General features: G+C 36.1%; 2 protein-coding genes across 2 annotated transcripts in view; both read left to right on the plus strand.

Moving 5' to 3' along the window:
- LOC134678927 (peptidyl-prolyl cis-trans isomerase Fkbp12-like) overlaps nt 1–27,572 on the plus strand; it is a 207,818-nt gene that overhangs the window by 170,353 nt on the left and 9,893 nt on the right. The window lies entirely within an intron of this gene.
- LOC134678918 (insulin-like growth factor-binding protein complex acid labile subunit) overlaps nt 1–27,572 on the plus strand; it is a 66,112-nt gene that overhangs the window by 731 nt on the left and 37,809 nt on the right. The window lies entirely within an intron of this gene.

Consider the following 27,572-nt stretch of genomic DNA (forward strand, 5'->3'; position numbering starts at 1 on the left):
ATTAGTTTTATTTAATTGGTAGGTACCTGCGTGTCTGAGACTCTCAAACAATAACAATTGACGTTGTTAATTTAATTATTTCTGGATTTTAATTTATCTTTTTCCTACTGCACCCTTATGGGGATCCTAAAGGATATCACTATTTTTTAGGGTTCCGCACCCAAGGGTGTCAACGGGGGCCGGAACACTAAGCTTCAGCTGTCTGTCTGAGCGTCCGTGTGCGTAGATGGGGGTTCGCGTGCACATTTCGCCAGTTATTGCTATTATGTATATGTACTTATGTCGAATTTGCATTACCCATTGAGATTAGTCAGAACAAAGATAACTTAGGAAGATAGCCTAGGGATGTATCAAAACTTGGTACGTTACAACACTATATAGATGAAGTGCATAATTGTTTGCCATCGTATTTTCTGGGAAACGTTCGTATTTGTCATGGTACTTCAGTTAACCTCAGTACTTTTTGTACCTACCGAGACTGACTGAAGTCTGAAATATTAGCACTCGCACATTTGCGTGAAAAATCGATGGATAATAATCATGCACTACATCTGTACATAGTATATATGTACAATAAATGTACAGAAAGGTAAACAAAAATTGGATAAAAGTAACAACAGGCGGTCTTCTTGCTTAAGAGCGATCTCATCCCGACAACTTTTGGGTACAGGAGACAATAAAATTAGAATATATATACCTACAGTAGGTAGCGCAAAGATAAATATGAAAAGTCGATTGAATTTGAGCAAACAACACTTTTGTGTTTATAATCATACTTATTTGGTTCGGCACGGCACGCCTAACCATAAACGTACATAGAAAACACACACATAAAATAAATTTATATATTAAATAAATAAAGCTACAACAGTATTATTAATAAAAACTAAGGAAGAGTAAGGTTAAGTTTAGATTTGAATTAAGGAGGTAATAGACTGAGAACGTCTTAAAAGGGAGAGAGATCCACATCGAAAGGCCTGTAGCCTATTTTATAAAGCTACAAGTTACGATTTACAAGCGGAAGTCTCGTTCTAACACATAGGATTAGAAAGAGACTTCCGCTTGTAAATTGTAATTTGAAGCTTTATAAAATAGTAGATTTTCAAAAATATACCTAATTATAAACTTAGGAAGAGGAAGATAGTACGGATAGGAGAAAATTTGGAGAGGATTTAAGAGAAAGATAGCGGGGAGTTGCAGGATTAAAAAGTATATAATAAAGAAGAGGGAGTGTGTGAGAGTTACGACGAACGATTATGGACAGGGAGCCATTTGAGCTGGGATCGGAAACTGGAAACATGGTCATACTTGTGTTACCAGAATTTGAACCGAACATGATATATATAGGTATGAGCAGACATTATTAATGCACTCAAGATGATTTAGTTGCTCCTCCTTAAGGTCCCTCAGAGATATAAGAGATATTAGCATAATCAAGAATGGGAAGAAGTAACAAGCGCAATTTTGTAGGAATAGGTAGGAAATTACGAAGACGCCTGAAAGACCCAAAACCTATTATTTAAGCACATTTTGCTCTAATTATTTTTTTTTAATTACTTAATCATATTAGTACCTATTATCGGGCGAACCAGGTGGCTCTCAGCTATGCCGTCATTATATAGGTACATATATCAAAATAGTAGAAGCGTAAGTTTTTATCTTCATTTCTCAAGATGATATCCAACGTCTCTCGCAATTTTGTAAGAAATTCATTTCTTGGGTCTCTTCTGCACAATTCTATTCCATGGGTACAATAGAATAAAGGTTCCCACGGAATCAGTTTACGTGACGCGGTTACGTACTTCCTCGGATGTCGATCCAATATTTTCCATCTCACATAGATTTATGATTTTATCAAAAAAATATTGGCCTATTGGACAGATATTGCGGCCAAAGGTGTCTAATACAAACCCAAAGCAATATATATCGACATGGGTAATATACGCTGAAACGGCTAAAACCAATTACCTATTATTATTTATGGTTTTAACACGCTCGTTCACTTTAAAAAGCAAATGTGTACGACAACGTCTATTCCCCGAGTGTATCGCTGGGTACCTAAATTACTAATAACTTGTTAATACATGGATTCTTGTGAGAGACGTTAATATCAAGGTACGAACTGTTTTATTAAAACTTTTCGGAAAATTCACAATACGTAGGTGTAGGTACTTATAACACAAAAGTACCAATTGGAAAATAAATCAGTTTCTCAAGCGCGGTTGAATCCAATCATACACTGATTGTGTGAGCACCTAAGTAAAATATATTCCGTCCGCTCGGGAAAATTGGTATCGAAAATATACGAACCTACGTGTTTGTACATCACCAATATTAATCTTGTGTGGTGTATGCATACAGAGTCTGATGACGTTTCGTATTAAAGATGGCAATAGAAAAATACTATTTATACCTATGTCATACATGAACTCGCAAAACTAAGTTGATGAGTTACTTAATGGATTAGATTTAGATCGTTTAATATAAACTAAAATCTTAATGATTTCGGGTAACAATATAACAGATGTAGAAAAAAGGGTTATTACTAGGGAAAGCAACACGTCTTACACGGCTCCAGAAATGTACTGTCAATTTCACTTTGGAACACTATGATATTACCTATTGATATTACCACGTTTTTAATCATCTATTTTTTCAACAGTAAAAGTCTTATTCAATTTTATTATACGGTTAGTATAAACTAGATTATTTTATCATTACTATTATTGGTCCCTTTACTAAGTTGTTTCATTTACATGTGCCAAAATTATTATAATATATCGGAATTCGTCTAGTAAAATCTATTTGATTTTACTAGACGAATTCCACTGCACAGGGGTACATTCCGTTAGCGCTTGCTATCACCGGTTAAATTGTAACATACACATTCCGTACGCCAAAACGCATATCATGGTACCTATTGTAACTAAAATTCTAATCTGTTATCGTTATTTACCAGTGATGAAAGAATAACGTATTGATTAATTGATTAAAATCACTTGTTGCCTTTACTTTTATTTGAACGTAGGTACGGAAAGGTGTTAGTTTTATATCTTTTTAAGCGCCAAATACGTCAAGTCACGTTATTACCGAAAGCCATAGCATAGACGCTACGCCATCATTTGATGTTCAGAATTATCGATCAAACTCTGTACTTTTATTTTCGCCTTAAGTCCGTGTAGCCGGCTATATTTGATTTGGAGAGTAAATTTAGCCATTGAGAATTCATAAAGGAAAATGTCTTATAAAAAGGACTGATCGAGGATATTATTTCGTCCAGGTTTGTTAACTATTTACTCACGGCTAATTAAGTTCTGTTTTGCACCTCAGAGATACTTGATGGATGGTAAAGTATATATATAAAGATATCAAAGGTAAAGTCATGTCATGGTAGTTTCAAAAAACTTTGATCTGAATCCACATATCTATTGAATTTACAATTTACAGAAATCAGCTACGACCGATCGATAGAGCGAGCTTGACTGCTGCTCTTTAGTGTTCCGTACCACACTTTTTATTTAAAAAAAAAATCGTTACCCTTGACGAATGTCCAGAATATTGAAATCAGTGAACGCATATATTTAGTATGGAAACCGCCTTTAGGAACATTACCGTTCAAATTCTCGGGCCAAATTAGCACACATACAAAATTACGCCTACATTTAAATAAGACGACGCGTTTACAGAGCCTGTAATCAAAGCTGGTAAACAAAATAATAGTCATCTTTATTACACTAATGGTACATAGCTAAGTGTAGATGAAATGCATATAATGTCAATAACTACCAATCAGCGACATTAATCCGCTAATAACCTTCTTGCTGTACGTACTGGCCGCTGAGAGTTTGCGGTTCATATTTGATTAGAATATGACTTGGACAGGGATAGGTTTATGCCATACATTTAAGAACCAGTCAAATAATTCACGTATAATAATTTAATGCAGATTAAAAGATAACTAGTTAAAATGTTGTTATGAAATGACAGACTAACTCAACGTAAGTAAATATATCATTGTTGTATAAATGTATTGCGCTATAATAAGTATTTTGTATATTTTATTATAAATTTGTATGGCAGTGCGAAGTCACGTTCAGGTATAATAGTCTGTCCGTTTTTCTAAGATCAAGTACGCCATTGTAAATGTATGGTAAACTTGATCTTAGAATTCGGACTGGCTATACAGCCTGCAAAATTTACATGGGTACACGAATCGGGTCAAAAATATTTGAATAGGCGGAGTCACAATAAATCCCCACTTTCAGTTCCAATGGAAATATTTTATATGTATATAGCCGGTCAAGCAAGTTTGTCAGTAGAAAAAGGTGCAAAATTAAAATTTTGTATGGGACCACACCCGTTCGCGCGCTTACTTTTTCTAAATTTGCCGCTCTTTTATACTGACGGAAATGGCTTGAGAGAGAACCTACATATATGTGACGGTAGAGGGTGGATTCGAATGATCAACATTTTCAGATAATGTGTGTATTTGTTAAATTAATTCAGTGGAAGTGTATCTACATATAGGAGACCGGGCATGATTATCTCACGAGTTATATCTCATGAATAGAACATATTCTAGATATCTTTCCAGGCATCCACTTAATTTCATGTCTCTCTAATTGGACAGCTTTTTTCCATAGTTCTCTGCGAATAGCATCTTGTGGGAATCTGAATGGAAAGTAATGTAAAATGATAATATCAAATTTGATTATTAATTTGAATGAATGAGGTAGTTTTTTTACAGCTCCATCTCATGAAATAAAAAAGGAAAATACAAATCTGTAAGAAAGAATTCATTACCTACTACATTTATAATTATATAGAAAATACCTAAACCAAGCACAAGTTAATAAAATAGTCTACTTCATTTGGCATAACACCATCCCTATTATCCTCGCAAATTAAAAAGTCGTATGTTGTTATGAAAGTCGTATGCAGTTGTTACGTTTTAGCTTAGCACGGTAGTATTGAAAACAAATCGTCATGTTTATTCCAAATTTTACTGAAGTTATCTGTTTGCTACAAGTGAAAAGTGATTCCACTATCCTTGGTATGAACTAAAATAACTTCTGCACCACTTCACGACACATGAAAACATTTTTAATTACAAAAAAACGTTGTTTTTAGGGTTCCGTACCCAAAGGGTAAAACCGGACCCTATTACTAAGACTTCGCTGTCCGTCCGTCCGTCCGTCCGTCCGTCCGTCCGTCCGTCCGTCCGTCCGTCCGTCTGTCACCAGGCTGTATCTCACGAACCGTGATAGCTAGACAGTTGAAATTTTCACAGATGATGTATTTCTGTTGCCGCTATAACAACAAATACTAAAAACAGAATAAAATAAAGATTTAAATGGGGCTCCCATACAACAAACGTGATTTTAGACCAAAGTTAAGCAACGTCGGGAGGGGTCAGTACTTGGATGGGTGACCGTTTTCTTTTTGCTTTTTTTTGTTTTTTTTTTTGCATTATGGTACGGAAACCTTCGTGCGCGAGTCCGACTCGCACTTGCCCGGTTTTTATAAATCAATTTAGCCATCCGTCACTGACTGTCATCTCGGACGAACTGAAGTTGCGAATCGAATAGTTTGTAAGCACCGCCTACAATCGAATAGTTTACGTTGGGTCATAACTAAGCGGACAGAATACTTCCATGTATATCAGTTCGCTGATTGAAATGATCTTTGACCTTATAAGGATTAAATTGACTTGCGCTTGACTAGTTGTTATTATTTGGGCAAATCAACATTCCCTTGTCAGACGTTGCCATGGTGATCAATGGCCTATTTTATTAAGCTACAAGTTACAATTTACAAGCGGAAGTCTCGTTCTAACACATAGGGTTAGAAAGAGACTTCAGCTTGTAAATTGTAACTTGTAACTTTATAAAATAGGCCTCAGGAGGTAATTGACCCAGGAGGACTGGGTCACTTTTGAAACACTGGTTTACGGCAATTAGATTAAGGAAATATGTATGCATTCTTTGTGGTAATTAGATGTCCTACCTACATATCAGAAGAATAATGGATCACATTACGGTTCTTGAAATAAAGTCCGCTGACAGACAGTTAGAGATTTGTAATAAATTCCGATCACCCTTTCGGTATGGAACCCTAAAAACCAACATTATAATACTTTTGGCGCATTGCTGTGGTTTCAAGGACAATGGGAGGAAATTCTTGAAACATTTATAAGACATTGGACATTTAAAATATTTATGAGTGGTAGAATTTATTTTTGTAATTTTTCATTATATGTATGTATTTTCTATAATCCAGTGTCTATTTTATGTTACTAGTATGTTTTTTCTGTTGTTGTTGTTTATTGTGTCTCTCATCATCATCATCATCCTGTCCTGGCCGGTTTCGGCCACGGCGACTGGGGTTGTACTAGTTATTGAGAGCGACGTTCGTGAGCTCTTAGGTGACTGACGTAGCCTATCTTTGCAGTGAATGCACCACAGCGCCACATTGTGTTTATACACAATAAACAACAACAACAGAAAAAAACAGACTAAAAATCATACAAAAAATCTATATTTTTTGTCACATTTTTATGTCTGTGTTTTTGTGTGTCGTTGGCGTTGTGTCGTCTCATAGTTTTAAGTCAGGTCCCCACTGAAAACGAGCGCCACGGATTGCCGCGGCACTATGCTGAGTGCCCCCGCTTCTATTTTATTAGCGGCCCAATTTTTTTTGTATGCTTTATTTGTATGTTTTTTCTACATGTATTATGTTCTTTCCTTCTATATGATGTACGAACCTTTCTTATAATTGTAGTAAGTGGGATATCTAATTGTCAAGTCACTAAGTATTGATTGGAAGTTTCGTTAAAAATCAGATGCAAAACTTCGCGAGTGCACACAGAACAACCCTCACATCAAAGTCCCCTATCCCGGACCCTAAAATGCCTATTACAAAGGAGGGTCACCGGCTCGATTCCCACGTAGGGTGGCTCCGACAAACTGCGTAGTAGTTCTTTGTGCTACTCTCGCATCATTATCAGTTTTGCTTTCTCTTTTTATTGCCTCCCTACAAAAATAACGCTCGTAGAACGAACTCTTTGTCCATATGTCTATTGGATCTTAGAAAATCCAATATAATAACAGTCGCACTGTTCATGATTATAATATAGGTATCTAAAACATGTTATCAATCTCTAAACCATGTAAAACAAAGGCCCCGGCCGCGACTGTCTGTGTATTTGTGTGTTTGTTCGCGATAAACTCATAAACTACTGAACGGATTCATACGGTTTTGACCTATTAATAGAGTGATACTTAAGGAAGGTTTCGCTGTATAATTTGTTAACCCGTGCGAAATCGGGGAGGGTCGGTAGTAGTTTTAATAAAATTAAAATTATAATCTTCGCGTGCCGCGATTGCGCATCTTTTGTTTATAAATTCTGTCCTCCTGATTCTCAGAGGCCCTTACAAAAGCTTTATTCCAAAATTTAATTTTAACTTTTATTTAATAAGACAACGTTCCAAATTTAAATATAAAAACTTAAGCTTCTGGGATTTAGGAGGCTACAGTACGGCTACCATCAGTTTGGCATTGACATAAACGCTATTGTGAACGTAATTTACTTTCAATGATCTCGCTCGTACTGACTTATTAGTGCGAAAGAGATATATAGAAAGTAAATTACGTTCACGATAGCGTTTATGTCAATGCCAAACTGATGGTAGCCGTACAGTACTTAAGTAATAAGTATACAACTAAGGCCCACTTGAACTATCCCACTAACCCGGGGTTAAGCTGTTAAACCGTTAACCTAGTGTCAAATCTACTGGTAACCATGGTAACTCCAGGTTTAACCGGTTAACCCCGTGTTAGTGGAATGGTGCAAGTGGGCCCATAGACTGCAATAGTGCCCTTGGATAGAGCAAAAATAATATATTAACAGTATCACCTGTTGAATTATGCTTGTCGTAAAGTCTGGTTCAGGTTCAAATTTAATTTTTATTTGTTGTTGGCAACATTAGGGAAAACTATTTTTTATGTCAGGAAATACTAGTAAGTAGAAACAGTTACATAACTAATCTTTTCCAAAATATATATATGTACATACTTGTTCCAGTTTACTACTTCCCTGAGGTAACCTTTATTTTCTAATGATGTTGGCATTTTTGAAGTTACATAATTACGTATACATTTACATTACAATTAAAACGAATATGTAAATGGATTCTAAAAGTAAAATATGAAATTGTAATACCGTTGTCTGATCTTATTTCTGGATCTTGGGCTCTACGGATACGGACATTGTTTTTGACAGCTCGGCGTTTGATTCGAGGTCGTCTTTTGATTTGGCTGTCATTTACCGACATTTACTAAACAGCCCTTTTCGTGTAATTCGCATAGAAAAAAATTCTTAACTAATAATAAAAGTTATATTCTGCAAGTAAAACACGGCGCATCACAATTTGGATTTGATTCGTATAAAATATTAGAACTCTCTCTATTTGAGATGTCGGTTTTGAAAACGATCGTAAAATCGACACTCGATCGAAAAAATACATTTTTTATTTGCATTCACTTAGATGGCTAAAATTGATTAATACGATGCCGAAATCACCCTAGCCAATTGCTCATATAAATTCGAATTTACCATTTACAAATTAAAATTTATTACCAGGTACTAGTAGGAAAATACTCATTTAAGGTAACAGATTCCGATATACAATTGTATTATATGATTCATATGAGATGACGGGATAATCTAACAATTTATAACGAGGGAGATTTTGTTAAACCATTGGACTCAACAACATGTCATGGACAAATATCGGGCGTTAAACTTCTTACTATTCGACTTATGTACTTATATGAAAAGCGAAACCGCAAAGGGAAATGTAGTCCTATCCTCTTGTGGTTCACGGGACATGGTGTCACTTTTAAGTCGGGTATTCACAGGGGACAAATGTCCTCTGACAAATGTTAGCAAACAGTGAAGCGAAGTCGATTCAAACAACATTGAGCGCTTTGTGTCGAAAACAGACTTATTCGAAGACGAGTGACTTCGTCGGCTAGACGTGAAGTCGGTACCTACTGGGTTGATTCGTGCAATATTGCTAAACATGTCGAGCGACGTGCCTATATATAACGTTGCGTAATGGTAACATTCCATTTCTGACCGCAGCTGCACTACTGGTACTGAACGTGTCGCTGTTATTGTCAATTGCCATAGTAAAATGAACAGTAGTGCAGCTGTCGTTGGAAATGGGCAGTCACCTTAATATAGCAACCAACATGGCTAGCGACACGTTACGCGAGACATTTGTCCCCTAGTGAATCCCGGGCTTTAGGCAGCTTTGGATGTTGTTGTCACTGTTCAAATAGGTACCGGTTAAATATTAGTTATTTTATTTACGATACAAGTGCGAAAAATAGGACACACGCAATGTGTGGCGAATTTTAAAACACTTACTGTCTTACACTTACAGATACTGTCGCGCCCTTCCTGTACCATTAGGCCCACAGGTACCTATAGTATATAAAAGTCTTGTTAAATTTGACTATAAACTGCAGTTGTATGTTTTATATAAAAGTGAATATTAAATACTATATAAATATTAAAACTAAGAACATAAATCATGAAATATCAAAAAAATTCAAAGCGTCCTATTTGAATTGTAAATCATTTTCTACCTAAAGGCTGTGTATGTCAACTTACAAATCTTTATTGAATTTCTTATTTTTAAACAATACCTATTATGATGAATATTATTCGCTGTTGGTCATTAGATTCTTGTAAAATTGTTTGGTAGAATTTACTGTAATGGAAACCGAGTGTAAACGACTCTGAGCACTCTACACCACTTAACGGCACGCCGCTGAAGTTTAGAATATATTTACTCAGCTGAAATACTCGATGATGATTGTTTTATTAAAGCGCGCAATATGATTCAATCAATTATGGTGATATTGATTTAAAATTGTACCATGGCATATTTATTAGAGTCTGTGCGGAAAGAGAAGAGTCGTGGCAGAAACGGGAACTAACATTTTAAATTTTATATGGCAATCAAACCTTTGACACCTGGGCTATAACCGTGAAAATCGAAGTTCGCAAATTGCGGGGATTTTTCTCTGTCACTCTAATTACGCCTTCATTGGAGTAAAAGAGAAAGATCCCCGCAATTTGCTAATTTCGGTTTTCGCGGTAGCCGCTCAGTCTTGTAAAAAGTAAACAAACTTCTGTCATTGTATATTTTTATTAACAAAAACCGCAAGTTTTATGTATAAAATATTTTCAAAACACGATGAAACCGTACATAAAACCACAAGAAAAATTTTATTTTACATTGTTCGGTTTTGTCAGGGGGAAGAAAACTGCTAAAAGCCGACTATCGACTTACAAAAAGTCGCGGAACGTGTTTCCGCTATTCGCGGGTATTGATGTTGTATTTAATATTAAATAATTACCTATTTAATAAGCCCCCTAAGTAACTTGTCTCCGGTACATAATCGGTAAGTATATTCATTCAAAATATATTAATTTTCATAAACATGCAGGTCATTCATGATCTTTAAAATAACTGACAAATAGTCTTGATACTTGTCATTTTATGCATATTTATATGTAATTTTTTTTCAGGATTGTGTAAAAGTACCTACGGTATCTCGAATAAAAGACCGCTCAGTAGGTGATATGCAAGAATTCGTAATCTACGTGCCGGATTCAAGCACATCCAGTTCCTCACATCAGTCCCTGGTTGTTCTGAAGCTAGCTCAAACATAAGTGACATTGAATATTTTAATTCAGACTTCGATTACAAAGAATAAAACTTTTTCATAAAAATATTTCTTTATTTGTAAGTTCGTTTACTAGGTTCTGTTAGTTACGAAATTATAAGTAATTTTAATAACAAAACTTCCGTGAGACACAGACATATTAAATATATTAAGAACGGGTCACTCACGTATTTTAAGTCGAAAAACGCTCGACATGTTAAATTATAAGTATTTCATATTTAGCAGACTTTTCGGCGAAGTAAAATATCGTGAGATGAGAGAACCGGACATATCCCAATAAGGCCTACCTACTTATGCACTATTTTTATTCATATTCATATTTATTATTAATAATGTACACATACATTACAAGTCAAGTTTACAATGGGTGAAATATATCCCAGATAGTAAAATTACAGTTCTAATGCCCAATTTCTACCTGATCTACCCGGTTTTGTATTAAAATAACTGTTGGACTGCACAGATTAGGTAGTACATAAATGAGACTCTATCTTGTTTGGTACTTAAATTACAGTTGTATTGGGCAGATTCTTAACTAGTTTTAGCAGTTTTGTCAATCGCACTGTCACTTTTTAGTATCTGAGACATAAAAAACAAGAGTGTGTTTTAAAAAGAAAACTAGTGCCTGCGCTAATTCAGAGGATTGATTTGACGAGCCGACACCACCACCAGGCTCCGTTTAGTAAGCCGTGGTAAAAAACCGGAACAAAAGGGATACAAGTATCATGACCTTTAGTGTCGTACTATAATCACGTGACCAGTGTTGTCAGCATAGCAAAAACCATAAAATAGCACTGGCGCGCCCTCAAATCCCACGACTCTTCTCTTTCCGCACAGACTCTATCTACAAAGGTCGTTATTAAAGTTTTATACGTAGGTAACTTATCGCATAGCTAGAAGTCACTGCAGGGTGTATGCCATGCACGTCATACGTCGATTACTGATAAATATTTAAACAAAGCAGGCCTTGTATCAATCAAATATGCTTAATGTTGAATACATAATCTTAAAATTTTCAGCCCTCGGAATAGATATTCGTGGAAAGTTAATTATTAGTCTGTAAGATTAAATTACCGATAGGTCTTCCAATTAACGAGAAATTAAATTATAAAGTAACATGTGTATATTTCTGGAATCCATAATTTCCTATCCACAACTAAAATTAAGTTTTTGGATAGACGGAATTACAATCCAGTTGCGGTAATAATGAAATGACATAGGAAATGAAAAATATGTTTCATATTGTTCCATGCAAAAAATCTACAAATGTTTAGATACTAAAGTCACCTACTTAATGATCTTGTTTGTTGTCTTATTAATACGCGTAATGTTAATATGTAATGTAAGTACCAAATAGTTCAAAAGCGATTATTTTATTGCTTTGGCAATGATAAGAATTTTTTTTTTCACTTTTACTAAAAATGAATAGATGTAAGGTCAATATTTTATACCTGCTTGGAAAAGTTATTATTGAATAGAACCTCTGCTGTCTCCCGAAATTTGTAAAAAATAGTTTTATTGTACATTATGATTTATTTTTCAAGGCTAACATTATTATATTAAATACAATACGTATGTCGTGTAAATTAATGATTACCACCATCAATTTTTATTTATTTAAGTATACCTACTGACAAATACAACCAATATTGGCCTATAATTGTATCACGAAATGCATTTTAATAACCATGATTTAATGCATCCTTTGTGATAATATGAATGAGTGTTTTTTAATTAAGAGAATGTGAGAAGTAGGTAACTTTAAATATTTAAATGCATTGATTTTAGGGCTTTGTGTTTTTGGAAAAATGATATTCCTTATTATTTTATTGTTTCATCTACAACAAACTGTGGATTTATAAGGAAATTCTCCTTAAAGGTACGGTGGCAAGTTAAGCCGTGTGACAAGGTGCTTGGATTAACGTATTGGGACTGGCAGACATTAAATACAGATATTTTAGCAAATAATAAATGTTTATTGTTCGTACTTTTACTGGGGAGTATTTATTTATACATATTTCCAAAAAAGACATAGTTAATATGTAGGTACTTACTAGGTACAACTAATCTGGGGCCAATATTATTTGTAGCCATGTACTTTTTAGGTAGTTTTGGTTACTTCATAGTTTATTTAATTTTTTTGCGCTTTATTTACAAATAAATATTTGTAAATGTTCCTATAGCTGCGTAATGACCCAGAATCAGTTTGTTTGTACGCACACCGAGAATCAAAACGTGATCGAAACCCACAATGTTTAATGAAATTTGTTCGGTGGTCTGTATTTGAATTTAGAATTCAGCCTTTCCAAACGTTGAAAATACTTGCTTCATTATAGCGAATATTGTGACGAGCACGGGCAACGAGTCTCGATAGGACGTAAAACTTGTCATTCAAGGAGCCTTCCCGTTTTTTAAGTAATTTACAAGGGGCACCTTGGGACATGAATACAAAAGGGGGGCTTAATAAAGGGTCGTCATTGAGACGAAATCTTAGTATTTAGTTAAAGTGAGTAGTTCCTAGTAGGAAGGGCTCGGAACCGGTATTTTTCAAAACCCCGAGATAGTTAGTTATGCTCTTTACGTAGGACTGAATCATGTATTTAGGTGACAACTTCGTGTTATTAGATTGTCCTATTAAAAATGAAATAATAAACCAAAGAACGAAAAATAATGTAATAATACCGGTATTTTTTGTATGAAGGAAAAACCGGTTTAGAGCCTCGGTTCCTACAGTCAAGAGCGATAGAAAATGATCACTTGCTTTGGAAATTTCAACACATTGAGATACTTACCTATTTTAGGGTTCTGTAAACATTAGCATTTTAAGAAAACAAATCAATATTAATTCCTACCGAATTATATTGTTAAAATACGAAAAGTGTACAATAATACAATTAAAAATACACTACATAATCTAAACATAAAACTAATTAAAAACTAAACTTAAATATAAATATAAGCAAGATAATATAGACAAAAAAAATAATTAAACTAATTAACTAAAAGTACCTAAAAAGTAAAAAACGGGTTCTGTTGTCAATTCTAAAAATAGGGTTCTTATAGATTTGCTATGTCAGTCTCTCTGTCTGTCTGACGCCCACCCGCGGTAAGCCGCTCAGTGATCAAGAGTACTAAGTAGAGACCTGTAATTGGCCTGGGTATTTAATATTTATACATGGTATCTACAATGTGGTAAAATAAAATTTAAAACGAAGAGTGTGACGAAGCTTGTTGCACAAATTATGGTTTGTTTTTGTAGGTATTAATGTAGAATATGATTGTGACGATGCTTGTGCGTATTACATATGTGTTTTGACGAAGCTTGTGGCGGATTACCTGTTGTATTTGATTATTTATGAATAAATTGCATTATTTAGTTGTTTAATAAGTAAAAAAAAAACTCAAGGTGTTTTTCAAATTAGTTCAGAGACAGTGTGATGTAATATCACACCCACTTCTTGTGGTATTCTTTACTTTAATATTTTTTTAATTTCATTATTTCTAGCGTCGACCGCAGAATGATCGTTTCAAGCAAAATAATTCGGTGAACGGTTCAAAGCAAAAAAAAAAGGTTTTGGAAATATTTTTCAGTAGCACAAGCATCGCTTCAGTTCAGAAGAAATAAAAGTACGCAGGTACTCACCCGTTAAACGGCACGCCACGAGCGCTCGGGCCCCGGCCGGGTAACTAAATAGAGGAAAAAGGAATGAATTTGTACAACCTTAATTATGAAATGGATGGATGGTGCCCCTTTACCTACACACCGCGCTCACCAAGTTTGCTACTTGTGCAGATTCTTTGCTAAAGTCACAATTCTGAGCAGATTTTGTTTAGTCTGTTTTTTTGACTCCGTTCAATAATTACGTAGGTAATTAGCTTTAGTATTTACAGTGAATGATTTACGAGTATTAATAACTCACACAAAACAATTACTGACACTCGTTCTATCATTTTAAGCACGCATTACAAAGCCCACTGAAGAGATTAATTTCAAAATTTATAGTAAACAGGGTATAACTCCAGGGAATACGCTTACATGCAAACTGGGAAAAATGGTTCACGAGGGACCCAGCAGACCACGGATATGTGGAAAATTTTGTTAAGTAATTATATTCATAGTAAATTAGAGATTCTCGAACCTTGGACGGAAAACCTCGAACTCTCGCCAGTTGCGTACCTCGCTACTAAATCACTAAAAAAAGTCATAACAAAGAGGTTGCAATTAAGAATATAAATTAGTTAAATGAGTATGGACTCCACAAGAACAAAAGATATACGCAGGAAAATCACCCTCGAATATATTCGCGGTTTTTACGTATAAGGCGCTTTCCGGTGTCGCATTAAGGGCGATGTGATGGCAGGAGCGCACTATATTATATGAATGTACGATAAAACAAGGTTTCTTTTTGTAAAATTGATTTTATGACCCCATTGGCTTAGGGAAGACTGTAGATAACGCTTTCTTTTCGGTCTGCGATTCTGCTTTCGATTCTTTGTACTTAGTTTTTTCTTGAAATGTGACACTGACACTCTTAGACACAATATTTTCACAGTATAATTCGGCATATATAGCATAGGACTGCGCTGGATAGAGCCGGCCAAGCTAACTCTGCATGGTATTTGTAATGGAAATTTTTCATGAAAATATTACCTTTATAATGATAGCTTAAACGGACTCTATTGCGAGAATTTTATAAGTTGTAGGCAAGTAATTAATACTGGGTAAATTAGTACTGGTTATAGTTTCTTGTATATTCATTTTGAAAACTGCTATTTAACATTGCCAGCTTACATTAAGGGAGGAGAGGACCTTGGGTACAAAAAATCAGAAAAGTCTTAAGTCGTAAGATAAACGGACGTCGTAGTCTACCTTTGACAATAGAATTTTAATTTAATATGAGCGAGGTTGTAACAGGAAAATTTATATTTAGCTAAATGGATTCTCAGAATATCTGCAAAATTAATTTTAATTTTTTTCTGTACGATGTAATTGTAAGTGGTGTACCTAAAGTTGCAGGTTAGGTACGTTTCATTTGTCTTAATGGATCATGCAATTAAGATGTAATAGGCACGTCGTTAGTGCTTAGCATCTAACTTTAGGGAGCAAAAATAACTTGTTTTAGTAGTGTTTAATAGTGTTAATGTATTATTACTAAATCAAGTACGTACCTATATTGTATTCAAAAGTTTTTGTCTAAGATGTCTTGTATCAAACTGTTTCAAAATAATAATTAAGTAAGGCTTAATAATTCACCGTCTAGTTTTAGTAGGTATGTGTTACAGGGCTCAACCTGTATAGGTAACTATCGATCTTGGCGGGTTAGCAGTGATTACTCGCTCTTGAAAGGGCGCCGTGGGGCCGCAAGTCTGGCGGGCGTAGTTGTTGACAGCGCCGATTGCCGATTCTTATTGCGATTACTTGCATATCGCCGGGAATGTGTATCTAACTGTAAAAATAGTTTCTGCAGGTCAGCCTTCTAAAAAGACTGATAAGTGATAAGCTTAGCAAATATATTTATATTTGGTTGACGCTAGCTTTTATACATGTCACCTCATGCACCAAAACAATTATAAGCACGATCCATATACGGTGTATAAGTATATTGGATGTGGCTTGTAATATGAGCAAATAACTTAAAAGAATATACTCCTCAAACGTAGACACAAGCTCAATAACTTTTAAAACTCACATCACAAATGTTGGTTATTAGTTTGATGAGTACAGCCTACATGACAGTTTTATTTTTTGCTCGTGTCACAAACATCACCCGGTATATCTAGTTATCTATATTATCTTCAGGTCATAAGTTAAAACAAATAACCTACGTACTATCAGAGATATATATAACTCCGTATAAGATAAATAAAGTCTAAGAAAAAAACGTGCCTCGGATATCAAGAATAAGTCATTCTCGAATATATAGATGGCGCCATTATAATTTATACCTTTGGCCTATGCTCGGCTAGATGGCGTTGAGGACACCTTTTGATATTTAACAATTTAACACATATCAGTGAAAGAACATGGGTCAGTATGGAACAATAAAAATTAAAAATCATTTATCCATAAACGTATTTTGATTAATTTATACATTTTCAATTTTATTTTAAGTTTTAATCGTGTGTTGATAGATGGTAGTAAATGTACCGTGACTACAAAATTGACAATGACAGGACCCCTCTATACTATCTATTCTTTTTGGTACTATATAAGTAGATATAAATTATATAATAATAATACCTTTAAACTTACCAAGAGTAACAATTAAGCACGTATAACATGGCATAAGCTGATATTAGTAGGTAGGTAACTAGTTTATTCCCGAATGTGCAACCCATACAACCATTTCCAGTCGCCGTTACGACGCGGTGTAGACACATCTTGTGTCGACACCGTCTGTTTCGGTCACAATTCCAGTCGCAGAGTCGTCGCCGTGTCGACACAGTTACCAGAAATGGGGAAGGGTCGACACATGACACAAAGTGACATAAAGTGTGGTCGCCGTGTGCACACATTGTTACTAGTTTGCGACTACTTTATGCCAAAATCATTCGTTCATTCGTTCATTTTGTTCCTGTCAAATGGAAACTGTCAGATGGAAAAATAGTTAAATAAAAATAAGTGACATTAATACGCCATCTCTAAAACGGATTACAAGACGTAATTATATATTGTTTGCATTTATATTACAATAGGACTTAAATTATTATGGGGAATTAAACTGCTCGAGTGATTTGATAAACTAAGTGTAATATAATCAACGCGCCACCACATTGTTTTAGTTTAGCCGGAAATGAAATTGTTTACTTCTCAGTGCTTGTGTTCATAAATATATTATTTGATGCATTTTTAGTACTTCGATGCGTATACTATACTTAGATAACAGAAATAACGCTTTACATACTACGAAACTTGTTAATTATGATGTATAAATATGGTTTAAGGCTGAGAAATATTGCAGTCACAAAGTAGTCGCAAATGTTTCGACTTTGTGTCGACTCTGTGTAGACACATGACACGCGCTGTCAAAAGTAATAACAAAGTTACTCGATTTGCAAAATGGCTCCTTGTGTTCATTTGTTTTCAGATATTCTCAAAGTGTAAAAATGACGTGGTCAGAGATGGGACTTAATAGATTAACTGTTTATTTTATTAATGGAATAAAAAAAGTTAATCCTCAAATTTTAATCACGATTAGGTTAGTCGACCTAACATAGATTGAATTTGAATGAATCTGAACATTAATCGAATAAATTATCGATTAAATCTCGGTTGGAAGTTGACAGGGGGCCATTTTTGTACGTAAAAATAATAGAAATGTCTTGCATGCAGATGGTAGCCAAACACTTTGTCATAAAAGTCGAGATGGGTGTCGATTTATAGGTTTTAGGGAGTGCCGATTTCGAAAATGATGACCATTTTGGAATCCAAAATGGCGGCCATGCACTGTGTCATAAAAGTCGTCATGGATGTCGTTTTATACGTTTTAGGGGGCCCCAATTTTGAAAATGATGACCATTTTGGAATCCAAAATGGCGGCCATGCACTATGCCATAAAAGTCGTCATGGGTGTCGTTTTATAGGTTTTAGGAGGCGCAGATTTCAAAAATGATGACCATTTTGGATTCCAAGATGGCGGCCATGCGCTATGTCATAAAAGTCGTCATGGATGTCGTTTTATAGGTTTTAGGGGGCCCCGATTTAGAAAATGATGACCATTTTGAAATCCAAAATGGCGGCCATGCACTATGTCATAAAAGTCGTCATGGGTGTCGTTTTATAGGTTTTAAGGGGCGCAGATTTCGAAAACGATTACCATTTTGGATTCTAAGATGGCGGCCATGCACTATGTCATAAAAGTCGTCATGGATGTCGTTTTATAGGTTTTAGGGGGCCCCGCTTTCGAAAATGATGACTATTTTGGAATCCAGAATGGCGGCCATGCACTATGTCATAAAAGTCGTCATGGGTGTCGTTTTATAGGTTTTGGGGGGCGGAGATTTCGAAAATGATAACCATTTTCGATTCCAAAATGGCGGCCATGCACTATGTCATAAAAGTTGTCATGGATGTCGTTTTATGGGTTTTAGGGGGCCCCGATTTAGAAAATGATGACCATTTTGAAATCCAAAATCGCGGCCATGCACTATGTCATAAAAGTCGTCATGGGTGTCGTTTTATAGGTTTTGGGGGGCGCAGATTTCGAAAACGATAACCATTTTCGATTCCAAAATGGCGGCCATGCACTATGTCATAAAAGTCGTCATGGATGTCGTTTTATAGGTTTTGGGGGGCGCAGATTTACAAAATGATGACCATTTTGGATTCCAAAATGGTGGCCATGCACTATGTCATAAAAGTCGTCATGGGTGTCGTTTTATAGGTTTTAGGGGGCGCAGATTTCGAAAACGATGACCATTTTGGATTCCAAGATGGCGGCCATGCACTATGTCATAAAAGTCGTCATGGGTGTCGTTTTATAGGTTTTAGGGGGCGCAGATTTCGAAAACGATGACCATTTTGGATTCCAAGATGGCGGCCATGCACTATGTCATAAAAATCGTCATGGATGTCGTTTTATAGGTTTTAGGGGGCCCCGCTTTCGAAAATGATGACCATTTTGGAATCCAGAATGGCGGCCATGCACTATGTCATGAAAGTCATCATGGGTGTCGTTTTATAGGTTTTGGGGGGCGCAGATTTCGAAAACGATAACCATTTTCGATTCCAAAATGGCGGCCATGCACTATGTCATAAAAGTCGTCATGGATATCGTTTTATAGGTTTTAGGGGGCCCCGATTTAGAAAATGATGACCATTTTGAAATCTGAAATGGCGGCCATGCACTGTCATAAAAGTTGTCATGGGTAACGTTTTATAGGTTTTGGGGGGCGCAGATTTAGTAAATGATGACCATTTTGGATTCCAAAATGGTGGCCATGCACTATGTCATAAAAGTCGTCATGGGTGTCGTTTTATAGGTTTTAGGGGGCGCAGATTTCGAAAACAATGACCATTTTGGATTCCAAGATGGCGGCCATGCACTATGTCATAAAAGTCGTCATGGATGTCGTTTTATAGGTTTTAGGGGACGCAGATTTCGAAAATGATGGCCATTTTGGAATCCAAAATGGCGGCCATGCACTATGTCATAAAAGTTGTCATGGGTGTCGTTTTATAGGTTTTAGGGGGCCCTGATTTCGAAAATGATGACCATTTTGGAATCCAAAATGGCGGTCATGCACTTTGTCATAAAAGTTGTCATGGGTGTCGTTTTATAGGTTTTAGGGGGCCCTGATTTCGAAAATGATGACCATTTTGGAATCCAAAATGGCGGCCATGCACTATGTTAAAAGTCGACATGGATGTCGTTTTGTTGGTCATGGTCATCATTTTCGAAATCTGCTCTTCCTAACACCTATAAATCAACATCTATGACGGCTTATATGACAAAGTGCACGGCAGACATCTTGGAATCCAAAATGGTCATCATTTTCGAATTCTGCACTCCCTAAAACCTATAAAACGATATCCATGACGACTTTTATGACAAAGTGCACGGCACACATCTTGGATTCCAAACTGGTCATCATTTTCGAAATCGGCACTTCCTAAAACCTATAAAACGATATTCATGACGACTTTTATGACAAAATACGTAGCCGCCATCTTGGATTATAAAATGATCATCGTTTACGAATTCTGCACTCCCTAAAACCTATAAATCGACATCCGTGACGACGCAAGTTATCTTTATTTTCAGATCTAACAAATTGCTACAGAATACAAAGGACAAAAAAAGAAGCGAGGAGGTAATGAAACAAGCAAAAATACAGATGATTCCTCGACGCAATGGGATGCTTCTTAAATTGTGTCCAGAGTTTTTGTCATAAAAGTTTTTATTTTTCACATATTACTCTCACAAGTTCCGTGACATTTCGACCTTGTAATTTTTTAAGTAAATGTTTTTGTTTATCTGTGAGGATCTCACTAGAATAATATAATCAAGGTATGTTTATATTTGATGATTGAAATAGTAAAGCAAAAAAAAAATTATATCTGTGTCTTATATTCCTGCCGAAGACTTTTATTTTTCCTTTTCCTTCTACACAAGTTTGGTCAAGTAATAAGAATTTAGGGCTCTCAATTTTATTTTGACTTCTACAACATTAAAGCTACGAGGCCATGTTTGGTATCGTTTTCGTATAAATTCGCAGTACCAAATTTAGTTATGGTATCACATTGACACCATTCCAAAGTAAAAACATATACTTTCTTTTAAACTCCTCTTCACGCTTAAACTGCTGAACAGTTTTAATTTAAATTTAGTACACATATATATTGAGTCCCGAGACAGGACATAATAAGTTATCTCAAAAATCATCCTTTAAAGGTGTGAAATGAGGTGTAGGGGGGAATTCAGAATTGACTTCTTGAAGTTAATACTGTTTAAGTTTAGGTTTGAAGTCATGTTTTTTTTATCATTTTTAACTAAATCAAAGATGTAGACCATCCCAAATTTAATATAAATCAGTTCAGCGTTATTGATTTCCGGTACAAATTTCCACGCCACTTTTCACACCTTCAAAAGATGATTTTGGTTATAAGATCTATCCTATGTCCTGTTCCGGGACGCATACTATTTCTATACCAAATTTCAACGAAATCGATTCAGCGGTTAAGCGTCAAGAGGAGTTTAAAATAAACCGGCCAAGTGCGAGTCGGACTCGCGTATTAAGGGTTCCGTACATTAAGTCCGACTCGCGCTTGACTGCACATTTCTAATAGGTTTTCCTGTCATCTATAGGTAAAGAACTATTTTGTGTATTCAGACAGACAGACATACAGACGCACGAGTGATCCTATAAGGATTCCGTTTTTTGCTTTTGAGGTACGGAACCCTAAAAAGATATTTTTTTATTTTGTGGAATGGTGTCAATGTGATACCTTAAATGGATTCAGCAACCCAGATTTATACGAAAACGATACCATACACGGCCTTGCACCTTCACTGATGTAGATATATCAAGATAAAATTGAGAGCCCTAAATAAACTTTCAAGAGCGGATATCTCAAAAACTATTCAACATATCGAAAAAATTGACTGAATAAACTTGTAACAAATTAAATTAACTTGCATTTTGTATAAGTGGCCATGTCGCTAAGATGCATAGTTTCCGAGATATAATCGAAAAACCGGAAAATGGGACCTTCAAAGCCCCCTCTCTTCCCCCGCTCAAGGGCTACGGCCGGGGACTTTTGATATGTTCACCTCCTAACTTGTCCAAACCAAGTTACAGAGTCAAAAATTGTGTTCCGAGCATTTCCCTCTACAACTTTTTGGAGCATTCGTTGGCTGACCTAAGTAGCTTATTGCATTTTTTTAAAAACTTTTCTGTAAAAGGTTGACGGGTGTTGGGTGTTTATATGGTTTTGGTCGATTATTATCATTTGCATCGCCCATGATGACTTACTAGAATTACTTACGAGCACACGAGACACTAATAGTAGTTTGACAAACCTTGGTTTTCAAGAGGTATTTTATATTGACATTTGCTGTCACAAATTTGCTGTCAGATTTAGTCGCAAAACGCACGCAAAGTGCACACAAATGTGTCGACACCTTGTTACGGAAAAGTGTACACACGGCGACGACACTTTGTTTCGAAACAATTCTAGACACATTGTGTGGACTCTGTTACGACACATCTGACATTTAGTTACCACTTTGATGATTCTGCGACTGGAATGGTTATATGGGAAGACGTATCAAGTAGCCGAAGTGGCGAATTTGCCCCAAAGCCAAGTAGACCCAGGCCTAGGGCGGCAGCAAGCAAGATGAGATGAGTGCTGAGAAAGGAGTTACGCTACGTCTTACGTAGGCGAACAACGCGCGAACGCGGCGCGGCGCGGCGAAATCAATCCTTTGATGCCCATAGAAGTGTCCTACGTAAGCGATCTCGTTGCGAACGCGGTGCGGCGCGATTTGCACGCGAATGTCAGGCGGCGCGGCGCGGCGCGGCGCGGCGGCGGCCGCTTTTGCCGCGCCGCGCCGCGCCGCGTTCGCGCGTTGTTCGCCTACGTAAGACGTAGCGTTAGTCGTTACAGGGCCTGGGGCTAATAGTATAACACGCGGCTCCATTATTGGGTAACTGTTGTCTGCAGTTAAATATTACTATTGTAGAGTTGTTGGTATCGTTTCTCGGTCATGATCGATCAAAAGTTAACAGCGGGGGTAATTATTCGCAGTCGCTAGGGCGACTGGCGGCTGTGTGTGTGTCGGGGCGCGGGCGGCAGCAGTTACTGATGAGTGCTGCCTACGGCTTTATCCCGCATCACGTAGACGGACTAATCACTTCCTAACTATTCAACTATTATTTGTTCATAATTAAGAGAGCATCATACCGGGTGTGGCCTGTAATATGAGCAAAAAAATTTACTGTAGGCTGTACTCCTCATACTGACCAACATTTGTTCAGCAACTTTTAAAAATAACTTGTAGTTTGATTTTTAATACACTTTAAAGTTTATTCTAAGACGCAATGTATTGCGAATTTTGTTATGTTTAAGGCATGACAAGCAACGTCAATCACTATTGATATGGCATGGCGATGGCATCCATTGAAGATAATATTTATTTTGTATGAAAAATAGAAAATCTAAATTTTATAATTAATAATTTTTAAAAGTTGTTGAACAAAAGTTTCACTGTTTGAGGAGTACAATCTATGTTTTAATTATTTGCTCGTGTTACAGGCCACACCCAGTATATGAAACTAGCTATTGACTAAAACATAGACAAAATTTACATTTATTTTACTTTTATTAAGCACGCTACTCTAGGTAGGTACAGACATCTGTCCTACTCGTACTATACTTGTAACGTAATTCATAAAAGTTGTGTTGTGTTGTTACTATTACCATAACATCAACATTGTTACCAAATTAATGAGTACCTAATACATTTTAATTGGATCGGAGCCGGGATCTCAAATAGGTGCACTATTGAAATTGCTCATGTTTCGCATCTTTAAACTGTAATATGAATATTGTCCTAACAAGATGTGTTCTTGCTAATTGTAAAAAATTAGCAATAAGAGTGAGTGTAAAGAGAATAGATTTACAGAAAGTTCTGTGGCAACAAGAACAACGAAATAAGGCAGTGGCAGTTATCTCTGCCGATTACTGTGCATGTTATGAAATTTTTCAAAATATCGTATAAATACATTATTAAGTGTTAAACATGAAAAAAATAATAGAATGGACACTGACAAAATACTTGCTGTGAATTGACACAGTTAATATTGCGTGATAGTTTAAAATTTTTATAAATTACTAATGAACAAAGTAAAAGCTGTATTTATTTTCGTGACAGTGGAAACAAAGAGTATTTAATCGAATGCGAAGTGCCGAAAAATGGCATGTAATAAACGTCAATAACCGAACATAATGTACCTACACGTGCCGCTACCGTACGGAAATCAAATTTGAGTACGTCATGAATAAACATGGATAAAAGGGACGCAGTAGCTACGTTTTCTTTCTCATTACAAACAGTTACAGAAGCAAATTGAATCGTCAATTGAATGGTCTTTTTGCAGCAAAGGAGTAGTATAAATTTGAATTATGAACGCGACAGTACCTATTGTGTAGAACTGGTAAACGTATACCTACCTTTATATTAAGACTGATGTCATTGAGTCCTTCGTCTTAGGTAGTTGATACTCGAGTACTTACCTGACGAATTAAATTATCATTAGTAGCTTATACTTACTTAAATTCTTTTGTTATAAAATTAGATGGCTTGTGACTGCAGAAAAGGTTATGTTCGCAGTAAAACTATACCTACTGTAAATAATTGTGCAATAGATCTGTAAATTTTATATACAGATATTGACACAATTGCCATATGATATCTCTTTAGACAATTTATCTATCTATCAATCTAATACCTTTAACCGAGTTTCTTCTTAACGTATAGGTACATACATACATATATTTCGGGGATCTCGGAAACGGCTCTAACGATTTCGATAAAATTTGCTATATGAAAGTTTTCAGGGGCGAAAAATCGATCTAGCTAGGTCTTATCCCGGGAACGCGATTTTTGAGTTTTTATATGTTTTCCGAGCAAAGTTCGGTCTCCCAGATATTAGATCGTAATGTGGTATGACCCACAATAACAAAGGGGAAAAATATTATCATTTTTATGCAATAGATAAGAAAGTTCTGAATCTATACACTCCATATATATAGACATCTAATAATGTGGGAACGAATTCCCATTTGTAAAGAAAAAGGGGAAATAAAAGAGCCGGGCCGTAACCCACTGCTAATGTCGGTCGCGGAAGCCCACACAAATAATACCTGCTACTTACTTATAGGTAAGTACTCGATGTTAAAGTGGTTTGATTTACGTAGAAAATGGAGAGGTAATCGAGTAGACACGGTAAATTGCTTTTAAACCACCTGATGATAGCTCTCGGTTCATTTCGTTCTGACGTCATTAGGTCCTACGTTTGGCGCACTGTGGCTCCGCCACCGAGCAAAGGCATAAGTAGCTAGTATATAATAGTCAGCATTAAAAGTAGCGGATCATGTTACGCTTCAAAAGTATCTACCATTCTCTAATAGCTTAACAAATACATACATCACTACACCTTATAAAACAAAGTCCCCCGCTGGGTCTGTCTGTTTGTTGTGTATGTATGTTCGCGATAAACTCAAAAACTACTTAAAGGATTTTCTTGAGGTGAAAATGTCTTTTTTAGGTAATTTAATAAGCATCTAAGCAAATTACATAATATATACTCATTATATTTGTTTCAGACAATTAATATTACCTATTTGCATAACATGTATATAAGTTATTTTTGATTTCGCTTTTTACTGATTTTAGGCAATAATGTCATTATGCTTGCAGATACAATATTAAATATATCATTTTAGATATGAAAAACTCAAATTTCCACCACAGGAGAGGATATGCCTAGTGTGGGGGCCAGCATAAATGTAATATTGTTATAATTTTATTTCCGAAATGTTTTGTGCAAACAACCGTATCTTTACTGGGCTATCTACTAATTACAGTGTGTTAATTAGCCAAATCAAAAAACCTATGACCTATAACGATACCTCCATGCTGCGCGTAGAAGCCGAAACGGACCTTTGGTGACCGTCCGGATGGAGCTAATAAATGTCCTAGCCAAGTATGCGGGACAGAACACGAGTGATCCCGGATGGGGTTGGTTTTTCTCATTTAATCGAGGAACGTAACGTACGGCTCTCGGCTTACCGTCGTCACTACGTCAGCGAGTCGTTAGGGGTGTCCTGCACCGGATTAAGGTAAGAGTCTAGGTTGTTACATCGCAGACGATCTTCCATTCATTTAGCGCATGACTGAGTGGATTCAGACCTTTTTGTGAGTTATCTGACCGCTCATCAGCTGCCTTGACAGATTACTGCGGAACTGGTTACTGATGTTGGGACTTGAAAATATTGTTGTGTCACAAACATACATGTTGCTCGAAAATACAATAATCTACGCCATATGGATTGCTGTATATGTATTTTATATATGTATCTTTAGCAATGATTTTGTGTTATTTGCAGAAAATACTTTTCGTAAACGGTTTTTCCACATTTGTTTCTACATTTGACACATCGTAACACCCATCTCACATGAATAACTTAATATGTTGTTGAGGTAAAAGAGAAAGTAAGGTGCGTTGGGGTTAGCTGAAGAGAGGGGTGAGACAATATTATTGTTGTGTGTATGTGGAATTCCAAACCACGTGTAATATTTGTCCTGGAAACATCGTTCTGGCTGCTATTTATTTAGTTATGTCCCGTCGCTTATGTTATGTAGATCCTAGCCCGGCTAATAGCAAAAACTTAACTTTACCTGATTAATCACAATAATGTAACATTTACTTTAAAACATGTAATTATAAACATTTAAATATGTAATACGTATATTATACTTGCTTACTCGTTAAATAACAAAACTTATACAAACTATTATTAAAATTAAGTATAAACTAAATAAATTAAAACTAATAAAATAAATAAATAAAACTTACCCACCTACCTTAGGTCCCCCAGATCTGTCGCCTGCGGAAGGGTGCCCATAAGGCTGGCTACATTCCCACGCTGAATCTCGTTAAATAATATTAAAATTATAGCTGGCGACAGTTATGACTGGCGATTATAGGTAGGTACGTCCGCATTTACAAATCAGCAGATCCCTTGTGAACAAGCTGGTTTTGTTGCTGGTAAGGGGACCAGAGATCAAGTTATGAATATTCGTGTGCTCATTGAGAAATGCCGAGAGTTCAATAAACCTGTGATCCTGTGCTTCATAGATTATGCTAAAGCATTTGATTGCGTGCAGTGGAGTACAATGCTGCTCTTAGAGATGGGAGTGCCTGAACACCTTGTATTTCTGATACAAAATCTTTATCTAGATGGTACAAGCTTTGTTAAGTTAGATGACAAGATGTCGAAACCGTTTCATACAGAACGAGGGGTTCGTCAGGGGTGCATTTTATCTCCATAACTATTTAACTTATATGGCGAGTACATCATGAGGAAAGCACTGGAGGACGTGGAAGTCGGCATCACAATAGGCGGCCGTAAGATCACCAACCTGAGATATGCAGATGACACCACTATTGCAGCATCTAACGAGGAAGAGATGGCTTTTCTGTTGAAGAAAGTGGAAGCAGAGAGCCTCAAACTTGGATTGAAAATTAACCACAGTAAAACCAAGATCATGGTGGTGGACAGAGCACAAGTCCTTCCTCAATCC

Source organism: Cydia fagiglandana, chromosome Z, assembly GCF_963556715.1.
Source record: "Cydia fagiglandana chromosome Z, ilCydFagi1.1, whole genome shotgun sequence".
Lineage (NCBI taxonomy): Eukaryota > Metazoa > Arthropoda > Insecta > Lepidoptera > Tortricidae > Cydia > Cydia fagiglandana.